Source organism: Saccostrea cucullata, unplaced genomic scaffold (assembly GCF_032062105.1).
Source record: "Saccostrea cucullata isolate Sc308-1 unplaced genomic scaffold, CSIRO_AGI_Scuc_v1 ctg11185, whole genome shotgun sequence".
Lineage (NCBI taxonomy): Eukaryota > Metazoa > Mollusca > Bivalvia > Ostreida > Ostreidae > Saccostrea > Saccostrea cuccullata.
The window spans coordinates 27,049-39,612 of record NW_026929556.1 but is presented as its reverse complement, the minus strand read 5'-3'; the positions used below and the strand labels follow the sequence as shown (position 1 = coordinate 39,612).

At 36.2% G+C, this 12,564-nt stretch overlaps 1 long non-coding RNA gene and 1 pseudogene across 1 annotated transcript; one reads left to right on the top strand and one right to left on the bottom strand.

Moving 5' to 3' along the window:
- Positions 1–704: 704 nt before the first annotated feature.
- LOC134281218 (uncharacterized) lies at positions 705–8,928 on the top strand (annotated as a pseudogene).
- On the bottom strand, positions 4,869–6,142 carry LOC134281217 (uncharacterized). Its single transcript, XR_009995036.1, has 3 exons — positions 5,899–6,142; positions 5,528–5,652; positions 4,869–5,137 (listed from the first exon to the last, which is right to left on the bottom strand). It is a non-coding gene; the product is annotated as an uncharacterized LOC134281217 (long non-coding RNA).
- Positions 8,929–12,564: the final 3,636 nt, after the last annotated feature.

The following is a 12,564-nucleotide window of genomic DNA, read 5'->3' as shown; positions in this document are numbered from 1 at the left end:
TTTGTTTTCAAAGCAAAATGTTATATGACTTCAACGTGATTTCAACCAAATATCAACATCTGCACAACCGAAGAATTTCAACCAAATCTCAACCTAATTTCAACCAATGTTCACTTTTGTTCAATGTTGATTTTTGACGTTGAAACAACGTTGAAGCTTCAACGTTGCCTCAACTTTCATTTGCAACCAAAAATCAACCATAAATCAACCAAAAATTCAACCCATTTTCAACGTTTATTCAACGTTGAAAATTGACGTTGAAACAACGTTATATCTCAACGTTGACTCAACTTTCATATGCAACCAAAATTCAACGTTGATTCAACGTTGAAGTGCAACGTTGATTCAACGTTGAATCAACGTTGAAATGCCTGCTGGGTGAGGGCTTTACAATTTTTTCCTGCTGCTTAAAACATATTGTTGAATGAAATGTAGAAAGTTAAAAGCCACTTGGGCGTGTGAATCACATGAAAGTTTGAAAATCCGCTAAATGATGATGTTAATCAAATATAGAGTTGGTCTATAAGCTAATTAATGATATATCAGGAGGTACCAGTTTATGAAGTTAAGCTGCTTGAAACTTCAATGCCAGTGAAGGGTCCGGGCTATCCACGACTATTGAATAAAATCTTTAATATACGAAAGTTATTAAGAATAAATATAAATATACAGTGTATTGTTTATATGAATTATAACTATTAAGTAATGATGCGAGAGGCCGAATCATGATATAAAGATTTATAGATATAACATGATCAGATGATATTAAGATGAACGTCTAGCATATTAAGTTAAATGGGGTTATCAATTTCATGTATTTTCTCATTACTAGATGCCTCCTCCGACTGTCTTAAAGCGGAGACACTCTCTGCGGGGGAAAGACTTGTTCCCCGTCATCAAAGAGCTGCGAGGGCTAGAACAGCCGGTGAAGCAGTTTGCGCGGTACAAAATTAACACGCCGCTTGAAGACATGGACAAAGAGGAAGTGATTAACGCCTTCAGGGAGTTGACCGGAGAGTCAGAAAAGACTGCCTGCAGATGGCAGGTAGAGAGATGTCAGACGAGAATTTAAGGACGCTTCTTCATCTAGTTATCTTAAGGGCGAATGAGTTCGGCCAACCAGCTGGCCAAGAATTAGCCGCCGAGAACAAGGTATACAGTTAGACTGTAATGATAATTAGTGTAATTATTACTAGCATCATAACTACGGGATGTCTTAATCAATATTCATTATTCCATTAATTATACTTGTGTAGATAAATTAAAAAATAAATAAATAAATAAAAAAAAAATAAATAAATAAATTAAGAAAAAAAAAAAAATTTCATTATGATTGGTTTTCACAATTATTTGTGTACAGGAGAGTGAGCCGGAAGAGCCACCTCCCAAGAAAGGAAAGTCGGCATCGAGCGTTGAGAAGAGACTACAGGAACTTGAGAAAAGTCAGAAAAATGAAGAGGACAAAGAAATAGAGAATGTGAAAGAAAAGGTGAGGAGTTTGGCACTTCAAAGCAGCCCTAGTATCCCTCTTCTCCTTGTTACTTTGGATGAGCTCGCCAGAATAACTAGGCGGAAGGGCCATGATGAGGCCTCCGTGTTTGATGAGCTTTCCCGACAGGCTAATTTAAATCAAGACAAAATTGATGTCCCAAACTTTTGTCTGAGTGTCCTTGGAGGCAAAGCGTCTGATATAGTAGATAAAGCGCTGTCTAAAGCTATCAAATCAAAACCCGAAACGAAACCTTCAGAAACGGAGAAGACTCCAACTCAAACTCAATCTCCACTATTGAATCTACATGGTCAACCAAACTACATGGGATATATTCCACCACACTACAATTTTGTACCTGGTTCGCACGGAGTGGGTTCTCAGTATGGGTACCGCCGATACCAGCGCGCTCCATATCGGCAACCGAGGACCGGCTGTCTATTCTGCGGGGCAAATGACCACTATGTCCGAGACTGTACGAAAATGAAGGCTGCGAGAGGGAAAATGAATTCTCAATGACATCTGAAAATTTTAAAGAACTGATCTAGTCAATTTCAATTAATTTCTCACACTTGAAATGTACATTTATTGGTAATTTCTTCAAGTAAAATATGATATTAATTATCACTTGTCAATGATTTGAATACATGTACATGTAGTGTGTTTTCAGTCTGAAAGTAGAATTAATTAAATATCAAATGAAATGAGTGTTATTGGTATTTGTTATCCCAATACCTGATATCCGGGGACACTGAAGCCCTAGTAAGTACTCTCACGTGGATTGATGGTTTGGGATCATGTTTTCCCATGTTATCCTAGTAGATGATGCTCAAATCAGAGGTATAATTATTAGTAATAATAAATATCTCATGTTTGCAGGAATTTAACATTTACGTTCCTGACTGGGAGAAAAGTGACGAATTTAACCCAGAGAAAATTATTTTACGTAAGAGAGAGCATCCTACTTGGACGACATTGGGAGAATACGGTTCCAAGCCAACAATCCATGTAGAGGGACAAGTATTTACGGATTCTTACAGCGATTTACTGCATTTGTCTGTAAGAAATCCTGATCGATTCATTTCGGGTGAAAGTCACGAACACAAAGGTGAATGGTTGCGTATAACTCAAAGAAACTCGGACAAAATGTCAACTACAATTCAAAATTGGGTCAATAATGGCATTGATGTTAGGTCCTTCCTGCGTCCTTTCAAGGGAAACTTCAAGGGGCAATCATATGATAATAGACTCCCACCAAAACAGTATTTTCAAAATTCTAAAACTTGCAGAAACTTTGTTCATTTTATTAGTGAAGAAATAAGTGAGAGACTAGTGAATGGTTCATTGAGATTATGGGGAAGGGTGGGAACAAGCTGTCTCCCTCAGATTATCATGCCGTTGACAGTGGAGCCAAATAAGCCACGACTCTGTCATGACGAGCGCTTTTTGAACTTGTGGACTAAGGATTTACCCTTCACATTAGATACACTTAAAGACGTTCATAGACTTGTTGGGGAACATGCTTACATGATGTGTTGCGATGAAAAATCCAGATACGATCATATTAAACTCACCAGAGAATCAGAAACGTACTTTGGAATTCAGTTTGGGGGATGGGTCTTCACATACACAACTCTACCATTTGGTTGGAAAGCCTCTCCCTACATATATCAAATGATTGGGATGCAAATCACATCATATCTTCGAGAGAAAGGTATTCATATGGTTCAGTACATTGATGACAGGCTTGCAGTGTGTCAGCAATATGTTCAATCAGAAATTCAACAACAAGCTTGTCCGTTACAAATGGTGAAACTTATTGTGACCGAATTAACAGCCTTAGGATATACACTAGCTATCAAAAAGTGCCAGCTTATCCCAACTACAGTAGTCCGATACTTAGTTTTTCTAGTTGACTCTACTAAACAGGCCTATTTACTTCCATTGGATAAAAAGGAAGCATTCATCAGAATACGAGAGAGTATCTTGCAAACAAATGAAGTTGATGTTAAAACACCTCAACGATTCGCCGGGAAATGTATATCAATGGCAATCGTTACACCAGGTGCCAAATTATATACAAGGGAAATGAATTTCGCGATATCACTGTGTATGAAGAATAGTAAACAAACAATCATTTCTCGTGAGCTGCGACAAGAGATCGAACACTGGAGGTTTTTGGACGACTGGGAAGGCTTCGCGCCTTGGAGACAAGAGAAACATCTTCAAATGTCATTGTCAACGGACGCATCCTCTTTCCGCTATGGAATCTCCCTTATGTCAGGCCAAGACAAGGGTTTGTCTTTTGGAGACTATTGGTCAAGCGAGGATGAAAGACCGATTCATCTTAAGGAAGCATCAGCTGTCGACATTGCCCTTAAGTCCTTAGCGATGAAAATCAAAGACCACAGATTAGACATCCATGTTGACAATACCGCAGTCTTGCATGCTTGGGAAAATCAAAGGTCACGGGACCGGCATTTGGCTGATATAATGAAAAATATATTCCAGACAGTTTGGAAACTGAATATTGACTTGAGATTACACTACGTGCCCTCAGCAGAAAATACTGCAGACGCTCCATCTAGAACTATTTCTTACACAGATTGCATGCTACATCCCCAAACATGACAGAGGGTTGAGACTATGTTTGGACCACATACAGTAGATTTGATGGCGACACCCCTGCAAGACGATCATGAATAATTCATGAATTTCCTTGAATTTTTCATGAATTTTATTCATGAAATGTTCATGAAGATCCTATGAACTTATTATTGGACATTTTCAAATCATGAATTTTTATTCATGAAAGAAAATTGATGAATATTCATGAATATTTTTTTTCATGAATAATTCATGAAGAGTCATATTCATGAAGATTCATCATTTCAAGAATGTCCAATAATAAGTTCATTGCATCTTCATGAACTATTCATGAATAATTTGATGAATTTTTTCAGGAATGTTCATGAATGAATAAAATTCATGAACCATTAGTATTCATGAATATTCTTGCTTATTTGTAAACAAAAAATGCAATATTATTATTCATGTTTATTCATGAAAATGCATGAAGTCATGCTAAAAAAGTAACAGTAGATGATTTATAATACAGCATCTTGAAAGATGTCACAGAAATGTTGTTTGTTTTCCAACCATGGCAACAAAATCTTTGTTAAAAAACTTAAAATAGACAATTCTGACACATTAAACCATAGTAAATGAGAAATGTAGTTCATTCCTGGTAAAAGTATAAAAAATTTCAATTCAAATGCAACTCTTTGCAGAATGTTTAACCTTACTTGGTCAAAAGGAGAGGGGGATCCTTATCCTCAGCATGTTTCAAATTGTGTTTTAATGCCAGAAATTAAACAGTTTTTAATTCCAGTCTAGGAGAAAAGTTTGTTCAGCACCAGGGTAACAGTTTTCAGTGCTTTCAAGCAGTTTGAGCAGAGATGGTCAATTCAAAAATCCTTATTGTCTCTCCATGTGGAATTTCCAGAATTTCATCATTTGGATCCTTTGATTGAATATCATTCATATTTTCATTTCTTTTTTTCTTTCTTTTTCAAGAGCTCAGATTTTTGTGCAGCCCGAGTTTCTTGTCTTCTGCTCATCAACATTTGTGAACTGCTTCTCTTTTTCCTTCAAAAAGAAAGATTTTCTGAAAGTACTTATGATTGTAAAACATAAGACTTTTTTGTATTTTCTTGCATTTTAGTTTCATTTAATTTTGCATCAGAGACACTTCCAAATTAAAACATTCTGAGTGGAATTTAAGCCTATTTTCTTGGACCGCCATTATGTAGATCAATCAGGCCTATGAATGTTTTGAGTCTCAGTCTATAATTAATGTGTTATATGGTTGGATCCAAACTCAAAGCAAAGTTAGACAAAAATTGCATTAAAAAAGAGACATATTAATTTATCATAATGTGCTTTAATCATTTTAATTAGTTGTTATTTTACAAATAGACAGTAACATTTACAGACAGATTTCTGACTCAGTGATTGCCTCCATTTTTTGTCACTCACCAGTTATGAAGTAGATCGATCCTATATATAGTCTTTCTTCTTCATATTCTGTTATTTTCTTAAAAAGTTGACAAAGATCAGTGACTGTACTGTTTATTGGACACACCTTGTGAGAGGGTGAAAAACTACAAATTACAAAAGCATAATAAGAATTTGATAAAATATCAAAATCATAAGCAATCATACAAAACTAAATGCGTAACTTTAACATGTGAGCTGAACTGGCCTATGCCTATCGCATGCTGGAAATGCGCGGTTTTACAAAACATTGTAGTTGCAGAATTTAAACATGATAAAATATATTGCATAATACTGTTAGATACAGATGATCAAGTTAGATATAAATTCAAGTAAAACAATATAAAACTTACTCCTTAGGGAGGCCAACATCACCAAACTTAACAGCCAAAACGCCAAGCAAACCGCATGGCTACCATAATTAGTATAAACAGAATATTGAACCCGATCGAAATAAAATTATGCAATACGAAAACGGCACTGTGATTATGCAAATAATAGATCACAAATACTGATTCTTCCACTCTACAAATTCCCACTTCCAACGTCTCGCGCGTTTTCAAGTTTGCGCCTATTCAAAAATGTACGGTAGAGCTAAGAAATACGTTAGTTTCGAATTTCCAAGATTTCTGTTTAAAAAAATTACAAACACTATCTGAATAATTTTTCACTGAAAATACAATTTTTTTTATATTAAAATAAGTTTTATCAATGAAGAATTCGAATTTTTTACGTCATAAATTATACATGTATTGACTTTTAGTTTCGTATAGCAAGTATGGAGGCCCCCTATGATATGGTAATAACAATCTCTCGCCCTCAGACAGAATATTCTGAGCTGTGAAGACACATAGGAGAATTAAAACTACAAAATACGAATGTGGATTATGTCATAGATACTTTACAACCATGCAGTCTGTGCTCTATCATTTACGCACGAAGCAAGGGAAACTTTTCAATCTTTTGACATTTTAACTGCACCAAAATTGAAATGTATATAGCGTTTCGATCCAGGAATAATACGGTACAGTACAGACAAGTGATATAATTTTTTAGTTGTTAATAAATATATAAAACGTTTTTTACGCAGCTCACAAAGTTCATTTTCCAGAATGTTTCATTTTCCAACAACTTGTTTAAAGTTTGATGTTAGAGAAAATTCGGTCGAACAAAGTTGTGTGATGAAAAAAGACATTAATTAAAGCACATTATGATGAATATAACTGTTTAATTTAAATTATGAAGAAACACAAGTAATGAATTTGAAAAAAAAATGCTGTCAATGGTGATGCACTGTTTGTTTAATTAAAATCAAATAAAAACACGAAATGTTTAGAGATTTCATGATTTATTTTTTCAGATGGTGAAAGAATGTTATTAACTATGAATTATACCAGGGGCTTGTTCAACAATTGCATCTGCATGCAAAAGTTGTAATATGAGAGTATTGAGTGTTTTCTGTCAATCATTTTTGTCAATTATTTTAGTCTTCATGAAAATTCATGAACATTCATAATACCTTGAACTCTACATTTTTTCTGTCTTTAAAATGAAAATTACCAATATTCATATATATTCATCATTTGTTCATGAACTACATTTTATGAATATATTCATGAATAAAGTTCATGAACCATCTTTATGAACCAGTCATGAACCAGTCATGAACACATCATGAATGTTCATGAACGATTCATAAAAGTTCCTGAAATTATGAATTTCACCTCGCAGGGGCAGATACGAATGTAATGATATCCAACTTTGGAGTTCCACTGAGACATTTCACTCAAAACCCTACTCCACAATCAGCGGGTGTTAATGTATTTGCACAAGATCTGTCAAGTGAGAAGCGTCCCTACGTGTTTCCTCCATTTCACCTCATATTCCCCGTACTGTGTCTCCTTAAAGAACAAAAAGTAAAAGAGTGTACAATTATTGTGCCAATAATGTACCCGCGACCAATTTGGTGGCCACTTTTGAGTGCTCACTGTGTAAATCTTTTCACGTTAGGTAAACAAGGCGATAAAACTGTATTGCTTATTCCATCCAAAAAAGGGTTTACTTCCGATAAACTGGGACTAAAATGGGAACTTCAAGCATGTAGAGTGAATTTTAGCTGAAATTATAATAAAATTACGGACTCTTATTTTGTAGATGGAAGATAATGAAGTTGACCTTCCTGCTATTGACAAGAGATTAAGCCAGCTTGAAAAGAACGAGGACAATAAAAAGGCCACAAAGAAGATGAAAAAACTTGGAAAGAAGGGTACGACTTTTCTTATCGCAGTTACCAACCTCTCCGGATTTAACAAGTATGACGCCACAAGACGTGTGCCGATTTATGGTATGGAGTGATAGATTCGGGAAGACGAAGATACACGGGATCTCGTGTCCACACTTGGGTAAATTAGGTTTATTTGAATGCACATGTCCTACTAGGCTCGCAACAGGAACTATTCATAATATGGTTCAACAGATATCTAAGATATTGTATGTACATGGAAAAACTCGATCATGGGATGTTCATACTAAGTCAGGGAATCCCTGCTTGTCCCCGGAAGTAAAAAACTATGTAAAATTCTGTAAAGAAGAACAGGCAAAGTCCCATGTGTTACCTAAACAAGCCAAACCGATATTTTTAGGAAAGATAAAGAAAATGACCCTGTTTATTGATAGAGAATTTGCTCGCCCTGACCTTTCTTTAAGGGAAAAGTTTGTCTTGATTAGAGATCAAGCGATATTCAAAATTTAGTTCTTTGCCGGGGATAGGATCAGCGATGTTTGCAATATTTTATCGCAGGAAGTTAAAAAAATTGCAGGATAACTCCGGATTTGTTTTCGATCACACCTACGGGAAGACATTACGTGGAGATGGAAAGTCAAACACCTTTGTCATAAAAAGGTCCCAAGATAAGTCAATCTGTCCTGTCTTAGGTCTTGAGAACTACTATGCCTGGTCCAAACAGAATAACGTGGATCTGAGTCTAGGATATCTCTTTAGGCCCGTATCAGAATCAGGGCGAGTACTGGATCAACAGCTGGGTTACTCGGCAATTTATGAACGGCTTCGGTTTTACCTGGTATCTTTGGGTATTTATGAAGGAGAAACCCCACACAGTCTACGAGGAGGTTTTGCTGTAACCATGGCGATCTCAGGCACTGCGACATCTCCCCAGGAACTCATGAAGCATGTCGGATGGTCGAGTGAACGGTCAGCTTATTATTACAGCAGGACGAAAACCTTGACAGATGCTAGCACATTAGCAAGCAATATTGCCAACCTATCAGCAGACACAGACGAAATTGAAGGATTTTACAAAACACATGGAGAATTTTCCTCACTTAGTCCAGCCTTCAAGCCGACAAATTAAAGAATATGATGTGGTCAACCTCACACGCTTATGTTTAATACCTACTGGTTGTTCAAAAGATCACCTGATCACTCAATTATATTTTATATAATCAATTAATGTTGTTAAATAACACCCTTTGTATTTCAATTTCATGTCTTGACACAAATAATTATATGGGAAAAAAAAAATGTTTTGTTATTTACTTTAAGTGAGTATTGGGTAGAGACATTTACCTGGATGTACCCTTTATTTTCATAATTTAGTCAAGAACACACTCATATATCAGTCTAAATGAAATTACCCAATACTTTAATAGAAGTGCGTGTTGTTTCAGATAGTTGTTAGTGGGGATATGTTAGGATCCCCACTGAGAACGGCTGATAACAAGGAGCACCATCACTTGACGACTTGCAGAGCAATCTTACCAAGGTGTAAGCCAGGGTGATGTGTATTGATGCATCGTCCGCTAATCAATACAATATGTGGGTGCAAATGTCTGGTCTCGGAAAAAAAAGAAAAAAAAAATCAATTATTAACAACACACACTTCCCAAGTCTAAATGAAATTACCCGATACTATAATAGAAGTGCGTGTTGTTTCAGATAGTTGTTAGTGGCGATATGTTAGCATCCCATTCGAGAATTTTTCACTCGTACAGAAGGGCTTGAAACTTACACCTTTACTTGGCATTCGGGGCCATTGAACAGTGAGGGATCTTTATTTTGCCAACGCTTCAAATTTTAAGGACTCATCCGAAGGACCCGCCACTTTCACTTCATAGTATCGAGCGCATTATTGATAGTGATAGTTTATATACTCAGTAATTTATCTGAAGAGCGCTTCAAGGTCCTTGGGCCTCTTGTTTTTATCGAATTAGGTCAGTTACGGCCATGAATCGAACTGACGGTCGTTCATGGTAGCTCAGTCGGCAGCGCGCACTTGCTTCATAATCAGGAGGTCGTGAGTTCTAATCTCGGGCGCGCTGACCTAAGTCGATGATTGATGGGTAGCAACTGTTCCTTCGCAATGCGCTCAGCACTTTGAATTGAAAGTTGCGGGTTCCTTCGGATGAGACGTTAAACTGAGGCCCCGTGTCACGACAGACGTTGGCACGATCTAAAGAGGCACTGCTCAACAGCCCCAAGTGCTGAGAAATTTGAAGTCCTTCACCGGTGTATGGTAACGTCTTTAAATGAGTAAATAATTCTCGAATGGGACGTAAAACAGCATACAATCAATCACATATGATGACGGACACAAAGATCGAATATGGGGTTTTCATGGTCAGTTTTCAGTCAAAATGGTCATATAGAATTTGATCAGTCGCTGTACATTTGTTTCATACTGTTGTAGTTAAATTAAATGTTAGATGCAAAAGTTAATAGCGCATTATAATGATCAATAGATATCTTCTGGAATAGCTTTTATCATCGGGTGTTTTTTAAGACGGAAGTGTTTGACGGGAAGCAAAGGAAATCACGATTACATGTAACCATGCTTTAATTACAGATTATGCAATTTAATTAATGTAGGCATTGTTTGTTACAGACCTTGTTTTCAGTCGGATAAACATGTCTAGACTACGATTCAATAAAACGTGTATTTTTAAGGAGTCCATTTACGTATAAAAAGTTCCTTTTTTTAAATTAAAATTTTATGATCCGGATCTAATAATGAATTAAGATTTTGATATCACATTTACTTTTGTGTTTCTAGTACCTGCAAATGACATGTTTTACTTCAACATTTTCCTTAAATACTCTATGAAAAGTAATATTTAATTTGATTTAGCGCAATTTCTAATGTTCCTATTTATGTATATATGGTCAAGACATTTAGCGTGTACCTGAATTTAGCGTGAGTTTCTCTCCGCCAAAGGCGCTAAAAAGAATACACAGCCAAATGTAATACGTTTACAGTAATTTATCTGAAGAGCGATTTAAGGCCCTTGGGCCTCTTGTTTTTATCGAATTAGGTCAGTTACGGCCATGAATCGAACTGACGGTCGTTCATGGTAGCTTAGTCTGCAGCGCGCACTTGCTTCATAATCAGGAGGTCGTGAGTTCGAATCTCGGCCGCGCTGACCTAAGTCGTTAATTGATGGGTAGCAACTGTTCCTTCGCAATGCGCTCAGCACTTTGAGTTGAAAGTTGCGGGTCCTTCGGATGAGACGTTAAACTGAGGCCCCGTGTCACGACAGACATTGACATATAGAATTTGATCAATCACTGTACATTTGTTTCATACTGTTGTAGTTAAACTAAAAGTTATTCCTGATGAAAAAGATGCAAAAGTTAATAGCGCATTATAACTGGAATAGCTTTTATTATCGGGTGTTTTTTTTTAAGAGGAAGTGTTTGACGGGAGGCAAAGGAAATCACAATTAACCATGCTTTAATTACAGATTATACTATTTAATTAATGTAGGCATTGTTTGTTACAGACCGTGGGCTTTCAGTCGGATAAACATGTCTACCATAAAAAACGTGTATTTTTAAGGAGTACACGTGTATAAAAAGTTCGTTTTTATTTAATTAAAATTTTAAGATCCAGATGTAATAATGAATTCAGATTTTAATATCACAATTACTTTTGTGGTACCGGTACCTGCAAACGACATGATTTCCTTCAACATTTTCCTTAAATACTCTACGAACAGTAATACTAAATGTTAATTAAATGAATCATAGACATCTGCTACTTATAAATATATTTTTTAAAAATCCTTAACTTGTAATTGGTTATCAATAAATTTGCTTAGATTCCTCAATAAGGAACTCTGGGGTTGATATTAAAATGATGTCTTATTTCATCATCTACATTTTATATATATAAATAGTCTTTGGAGACCAGTTCCTCAAGACAAATTTCGGTGGGCGCTTAGTGTTTTTTTTATTGACCGACCATTGAAGCAGAATTAATTCAAAAACTTCAACACAAGAAGAACACACCTAGCTGCTGTGACTCACGTCTTGACATTCAGATATAACGACGACATAATTAATCAAGAACGAGGTAAATTATTGACAAACAAGTTGATGAAACAAGAATATCAGCAGTCTCGTTTAAAGTCATTTTGCAAGGTCTATGATCGATACAATGATCGTGTCAGCAAATATAATTTATCATTGAGTCAAATCTTGACTGGCGTCTTTCATACCAATTGTTAGTCCATTATTTATAAACTGAATTGACGACGGTTTTTCCATTGTCTCCCGGTCATGACAGGGAGCATACGGCGGGTGTGACCGGTCGGCAGGGAATGCTCTCTCCTCCATGGCGCCATATCCCACCTCTGATGTTTTGGAGGTCCTTGTTTGCCCTGCTCCAGTTTTGTATTGTTTTATAGACTTTTGATCTTGAATACTGTTCGTTATCTTCATATGTTTCATACAAGAGTTACTCGGACTTACTGCCATCCTTGAATATGTCAACTCTATATCCCAGTGAAGTTGAATTAAAACACCACAGAGTTTGATACATATGTTTCATATTTGGACATGTTGCTAACTAAAGACGTTACGGGTCAGCTAGCAAATCAACTGTAGTGTATGACAAACGAGCTGATTTCATCTATTTGTCAACTTCCTTTCTACGTAAGATTCCGCCTACCTGGTCAAATTGATATAGAGCTCACGACGATCGACAGGGGATGTTTCCTTCTAT